The following is a 7359-nucleotide window of genomic DNA, read 5'->3' on the forward strand; positions in this document are numbered from 1 at the left end:
GGAAACTGGATGGAGCTCTGCTCAAGTGAGCAGCAGGGCCCAGTTCCGCTTGGCTCCAAAGCCACTATTTCCTGTACCACCATCAGGCTCTCAGAGCTGTAACATCATGTTGACCCTAAATCCTGAGTCTCCCACAGAGAGAACTGCAAGGCTTGCCTGCCGTTGCTGCACCATCCTGGTGCCTTGACAAAGTGCCCTCCGCTCTCTCTCTCCTGCTGTCACTCACCTTCTAGCAGTGGGGAGTACTACCTGGCCTCCCCATTAACAGGATTCCCGATCCTCCGGCTGTCCTGGTCAGTGATGATTGAGCCCTCTCCAGGAGTCTCATTTCTACCTCTGATCTTCTTCTTTTCCATAGATACTTACTTTTAAAACCAGGGTCTTCAATATTTCCCCCAAACTTGTTCTTTATCCAGAGTTCTGTCAATCAAGATGCTTTTGGCTTCAAAACAACAGGGGTCTCACGTTACTTGTAGAAGAAGCCAGAGGTGTGGAGTTCCAAGCTGATCCAGAAGCTTAGTGATGCACCATCAAGGACACAAGATTTTTCCATCTTTCCATTCTGTCACCCTCAGTGTAATGGAGATGTCCCTTTATGGTCACATCATAGCTGCCATAGTACCAAACACCAAGTCTTCATACAACCCCAGTACAATATCAAGAATTAAAAGAGCAGACCTCTTCTCCTCCATCACTTTCTTTTTACCAGAGAGAAAATATTTCCTAAAATCCCCATCAGATTTCTGGGCCACTTGGACACTTCACACCGAATCCCAGGAAATATAAATGCAATACCGTGACTGGCTTGAACCAACCTGAAATCCTCCACTGAGACTAGTCTACCTCCCCCAAGATCAAGGAATAGCCATGTGATCGCTGGACGAAATCAGGCCGGACAGCACAGAAGAGGGGCCAGGCAGGTGTGCAGCTGCCCTGCGGTGCCTGCCACGAGGGCTTGCGGAGTCTTAACTCTCCCTGCCGGCCTTGGCTGGGAGGGACTCAGAACTTCCACCGCCATGACGCTAACCACCACCTCTGCTAGAGCTGAGGACCGTGCACGACCCTCCATACCCTTTGTGCCCCAAAACCTCTCAAATTGCAAACAACAATGGCCATATTCAACTCCACCCCAATCACCCCAAGTAAAACAAAATTTAAAATTCTTCGTTCATGATGGATCCTGTTCACCAAGTTCCTGTGTTATTTTTCATATGGCTCCCAGGCCCACCCACCCCGTCCCCTGATATAAGCAGATAACTGTCACCTTCCCCCCAACCCTCCATTTCCCTGGTCAGCAAGCACGCAGAGTTGTGCCACAGGTGTGACAGTCTCTATCATCTAGTTTTAGTGCCGAGGGGAAAAACACACCCAGCTTGGCATCTATGTCGACCTGGATACGCTCTGAGATTCAGCATGAACTGGTACATACTCTTTATAGCTACAGGCAAAAGAACTCTGTTCTGTGAAAGCTTTATTTTCCCTACCAGGCAATAAAATATACAAGTCATTGGCAAAAGCTTTATTACTGAGAAAACAATTTAATTATATCTTACTAAGCTAGTTGGCTTTATGATACTTGTAAGGAATAAATTTTGTCCCCATACAAGTGGGTGACTTCACTCAAGGAAAATCTCAATTCCTAAGGCCACAGATTGCCCCTTCTGATGCCCATCAACTATCTTCTCTAACACAAATTACACTGATACAAACAAGTCTTACATCAGCCACAGAGGAAGAGCCACTGTTCCCTCATGTTAACTAATTGCTACAAAACGATTATTTATTGAGCCTCAACTATGTTCCAGGAGCTATGAGAGGCACTGTATGAACTCCAATGCTTTTAATCTTCCCACTAATCCAGTGCACTTAAGTACTATGATCTCCATTTCAGAGACGCGAAAGCAGACAAGGTCACATAATTGTAGCACATAATATCAGTGTCACGCCCATATCCCCCCAGCCCACCCTGGAGTTCACCCACAGACAGTTTCCATACACGCCAAAAGCATCACTTCCGGAGAGCATTCTCTGGCTACAAGAGCACACCAGCTCACCAGAAGTGATGGAGAGTTAATGCCCCCAAGAGTTACCTTCAACTCTTCAAGGAATTGGTAGATAAATAGGCTAGCCTCCTTGTCTCTTGGTGAGACACTACTGATGTGTGTTCTACACTGTCTGCCAGAGGACTCCCAGAGCACTGAACTCCAATTGCCCATACTATTAGTAACCCACTCATCCTCCAAGGGCGTCCTGCCCTTCCCATCTCACTTTCCCACCTCCTCACTGTGCCTCCCGAATAAACTACTTGCACCTAATTTTTGTTTTAAGGTCTACATTGGGTTGGGAAGGGAACCAAATTAAGATACATACTACTGAGTGGCAGAATCAAGATTTGAACTCGGATCTGACTATTCTAACACCCATGCTTTTCCCTTTACACTGTTCTCTCATGACCCCCACAGAACCCCAATTCCAAGGGGAGGCAACAACTGTGACTTTGATCTGTCATAGTCAGGGGATTCTTTCTTTCCACCAACATAGCCAATGTCCAGTCAGCGCTGGCTCCTGCTCTTTGCTGCTGCATCCCAATATCCAAGGGCCTAACTCACCTCACAGTAAGGACTTCACAAAGCCAACCAGACCATCGCCTGCCTTTGTAGGTCACAGTCACAGCTGCAATGGCACCAGCGCGTCACAAGCTACCCCCGCAGGGCCTCCGCCTGCCACATTTTCCAGGGTGCACTGCCAGAAATACCACCATTGCCCACAGCCCCCTGCTTCTGCTGCTCTCTCTCAGAGAAGGAGTAGAAATGTCAAAGGGGTTCATTGTGGCATCCTTTATTTCCTGCTTCTCAGAATCTTTGAGTTGCTGCTCTTCCATGGCCCCATATGGGCGCTACCACTCCATATTGGATCAATTACCCAATGTGAGGTTACCACCGATTTAGACAGGACTCATCTATTGCCCTACACAAGCCAGACAAGCCTTCTATTCCCCTACGCAGAAGCTTCTCCTTCTTGATTCACAGCCTGTGAATGAGGGGGCAGTGAGACATCACTTCTGCAGGATTTACAAAATAATTCAGTAAAGTGGCTGGACACAAGATAAAACATTTAAAATATTTTCCAGTACGGCAACGAGAGCCAGTTAGAAAATGTAATGGAAAAATAATGCCACTCACGATGGTAATAAACCATATGTAAATGCCTAGGAATAACCTTAATAAGAAATGTAAGAGAAAACTAACAAAATTTACTAAGAGATTTAAAAGGAAATGGGACTATACCAAATGGAAACAAAAGAGTAAAAACTCTACTGTGATACAACCTCTCTCCATCCCAAACAACCACAACCATTCTCCCACCAAATACATTTATATAACTAGAAGTATAACATACATTACATGCATGAGAACAGAGTTGAGCTGTGTGATATTTACAAGGCTCTGTGTGTGCCTTATAATACTTCACTAAGCTATACATTTTTGTGTGTCATTTTCTATATGATTTGTTTGACAATAAAAAGATAACAATAGTATTAGTAACAACAGTCATCATTCATTGAACACCTACCAGATGCAAGGGCTTTGACAACCATCACCACTTTTAATATTTACAATAATCCTTTGAAGTAGGTGTCATTGTTCCTCAACTTAAGCCTGTGGCAAATGAGTCTAATAGAGGGTTAAGGACTTGTTAAGGTCATACAGCTCCTATCTCATATTTTCTCTGCTCTCCTTAGCCCCTTGATCCAAATAAATAGCTAAGATTCAAATCCCATTTGCTTACTCCAAAGCCTGGGTTCTTAACCACTATCATATATTCTGTCCCCATGATTTTATAACTACACATTTCCTTTCTAAATATGCTCAGAGCTTTCTTGTCTTTGAGATGTGTTTATTCCCTTTGCTGAGACTGTCTCTTCTCTGCCTGAAGAAATGCTATACATTCAGATTATAGAATAATACATACATTTAATACCACTTTTGTAAATTTGAACCAAAAGCATGTGCATAGCCTAGATCGGGGTTTCCCAACCATGGCACTGCTAACAATTTGGACTGAATAATTCTTTGTTGTGGAGGAGGGACTGTCCTGCACATAGTAGGAAGTTTAGCAGCATCCTTAGCCACTACCCATTAGATGCAAATAACATCCTCCCTCCCTTGTGATAATAAAAAATGTCTCCAGACACTGCCAAATGTCTCCCCAGTGGCAAAATCACTCCGGTTGAGAACATTGTCCTAGATGTATACCTCTCAAAAGTGTCAAACTGTGGTTATCTCTGAGTGTTAAAATTAGTAATGTGTCTGATATCCTTTTTTGCTCTAGTGTGTATTTGAAATCTACTTAAATTGTTTCCTGTTGGGGGGATTGGTGTCATATTTTTCTTGTTACAGAAGTAATGATGTTTACTGAAGATTTAGGAAATACAAAGCAAAATGAAGAGTCCAGGATGCCATTTCCCAGAAATACCTACTGGGTTTTGTTAAAAACCATACAAGCCATCTTCAGTGACACTATTTCCATAAAACTTTTCCTGATATCCCCAGCTGTATATTCTCTCTCGTTTCCCTATATTTTCACTTTTCTGAAGGCATGATTCAATATTTCTTGAGGATGTAGACCTGATATTGCTTTCTAAATTTTAAAATTATTGATAGAAGTAAGGTGTCTCCCATTTGTAGGGTGACCAACCATCCTGGTTTGCCCAGATCGAGGGGTTTCCAAGGATGCTGGACTTTCCAGGCTAAAACTGGACTCAGACAATTTGGTCACGCTATTTCTATGTCCTCCAGGGTGTCAACACCTTGTCTGTCATAGGCATTCAATAACATTTGCCCAATTAGTGTTGGAAAAGAGAAATTAGTGATGATGTCGTCCTTTGATGGAAATGAAGGTGATCCTGTCTTCCTCGCACCTCATTCCTGCCCCATCCCTTCACACCTACATTTCTATTTCTTAGGTATTTTATCTAGCATCCTCTGAGCTAGATTCTGTGTATGTTGGGACCAATGAGTGGGTCACATGTTGACCTTTGTGGTTTCTGCCCTCACAGTGTTGGAAGATATTAATAACTTCCATGAATGTTTTCATGTTTCTGCATGGCCTGGGCTTTCTGAGCAAAGAGCACTGGCACATTTGGCTAAAGGGAGATTGAATAAAAAGCAAGAAGTTAGAGATAGTGTATTGCTCCAGGGATGAGATTCAGCGATTTCTTTCCCCCTGATGCCATTTGCTTGCACTGCATGGTAGTAAGGAAAAAGTATGTTAGAGATCGTCCTCTCCTCTCCCTAGAGAGGATTTGTTTACATTCCCAAATAAAAACCCCTCTCTTCCCTTCCCTTCCCTTCCCTTCCCTTCCCCTCCCCTCCCCTCCCCTCCCCTCCCCTCCCCTCCGCTCCCCTCCCCTCCCCTCCCCTCCCCTCCCCTCCCCTCCCCTCTCTCTCTCTCTCTCTCTCTCTCTCTCTCTCTCTCTCTCTCCTCTGTCTCTCTCTCTCACAGCAGGAGAGAATGGGCCAACGTGCCAGCAGCCCTTTATATGCTTGGAGTCTCATAGTTTCGGGGTTGCTCTCCTGTGGTGCAACCCCACTGTTACCGGGAAATAACACTGAAACCTCAGTTCTTGTCTTCTTGAAGGAAGGACTTCAATCAAAAGACAGAATTTTCTGCAGAATAAAACAACCAGAAGACTTTTATTTCTATGGGTAGAATTGTCTCCCCCTCTCCCTTCTCTTATCTCTTTTTCTTCCCCTGAGGTGCCAGAGTCCTCTGGCATTCAGCAATGCATTCTTTTTTATTTGGGGACACGCATAAATACATTCCCTTGGTTTGGGGGCATGTGTAAACATATCCCAGTGGGGTATGTGAAAACCTGGAATCCTGCTGGGTAGCTACGAGGGGCTTGACTCAAGCAGAAGCTGCAGCAAGGGCCTTTCTAACCGGGACTAAATTTCTTCTTTTCCTGCTATCTCTATCTACCTACCTACCCTATCACCACTGCACACTCAGGATAACAGCAGGCTCTCACCTCATTGCCTGTAGTGCTTGGGATAAAGGGAACTTGTATGAAGTGGTCTGTGAACAACAAATGGTCTTTCTCTAATTCAAAGAACTCATGTTTCCTCTCAGAAAAAAAAAAAAAATACACACACACACACACACACACACACGGGGGGTGCCAAAAACATGTATATACCTGACTTGTAGTCATCTCTTGTTATCGGTATATATTGAATATTACAATTTTAATACAGTTTTTTCCTTTCTTAAAATGTGTATACATTTCTCTCTCTCTCTCTCTCTCTCTCTCTCTCTCTCTCTCTCTCTAGATATATATGTGTGTGTGTGTGTGTGTGTGTATATACATATATAGTTGGTGCAAAAGTAATTGCAGTTTAAAAGGTTAAAAATAATTTCAAAACCCACAATTACTTGTTTTCCCGAAAACGAGACCTAGCCGGACAATCAGCTCTCTTGTGTCTTTTGGAGCAAAAATTAATGTAAGTCCCGGTCTTATTTTACTATAATATAAGACCAAGTCTTATATAATGTAATATAAGACCGGGTCTTATATTAATTTTTGCTCCAAAAGACAGATTAGAGCTGATTGTCCAGCTAGCTAGGTCTTATTTTTGGGGAAATGGGTGTGTGTGCGGGGGGGGGGGGGGGGGGGGACAGGTGTGTGTGTGTGTGTGTGTGTGTGTGTAACATGCAGTTCATTTTAACCTGATTTATGCAGGATAAAAGTCAAGAGGTATGGGAGGGTGGAACCAGCAGAGGGAACAAAATAATATTTGCTTCAGGGTCTAAACCCCACCAGGAAGGGACCTGGACTCCATACTTTCCTCTCTGCCTGCAAAATGCCAATTCATCCTTCATGATAAATGGCCCTTCTGCCTCCATGAAGCTTCCCCAACACACCTACATTGCAGGCTTTCTATGTGTCCATGCTGCACTGCTCATGCTTCTGTGGGGGCACTTAAAGCATTATACTGTCATTACTTGGTTACTTGTCCATCTCTCCCAGTAAACTGTGAGCTCCCTGAAGGCAGGGGCTGGGCTTCCTAAATAATATCCTATATCCCAGAATCTGGTACAAGCCCAGTTACATATGACTCAGTCAAGAAATATGAGATAGGTAGATGGATTTCATGGTTAGATGAAAGAATAACCCAAACTCTGAGAAGGTGAGCAGACCTATTGCTGGCAGCAAGAGGAAGAGCTCTGCCTTGGTAACCTGTGACTTATGAAGAGTTCTGCACCGCTGAGGTAATGTGTGAGCTGACTTGGAAGGACAAGAAGAATTCATAAGGAGAGGAAAGGTTAGGGTAAAGGCTTTCCAGGGAAAAGGAATAG

The sequence above is a fragment of the Rhinolophus sinicus genome, chromosome 17 (genome assembly GCF_057876585.1).
Source record: "Rhinolophus sinicus isolate RSI-liver-muscle chromosome 17, RSI-T2T, whole genome shotgun sequence".
In the NCBI taxonomy this organism is placed as follows: Eukaryota; Metazoa; Chordata; class Mammalia; order Chiroptera; family Rhinolophidae; genus Rhinolophus; species Rhinolophus sinicus.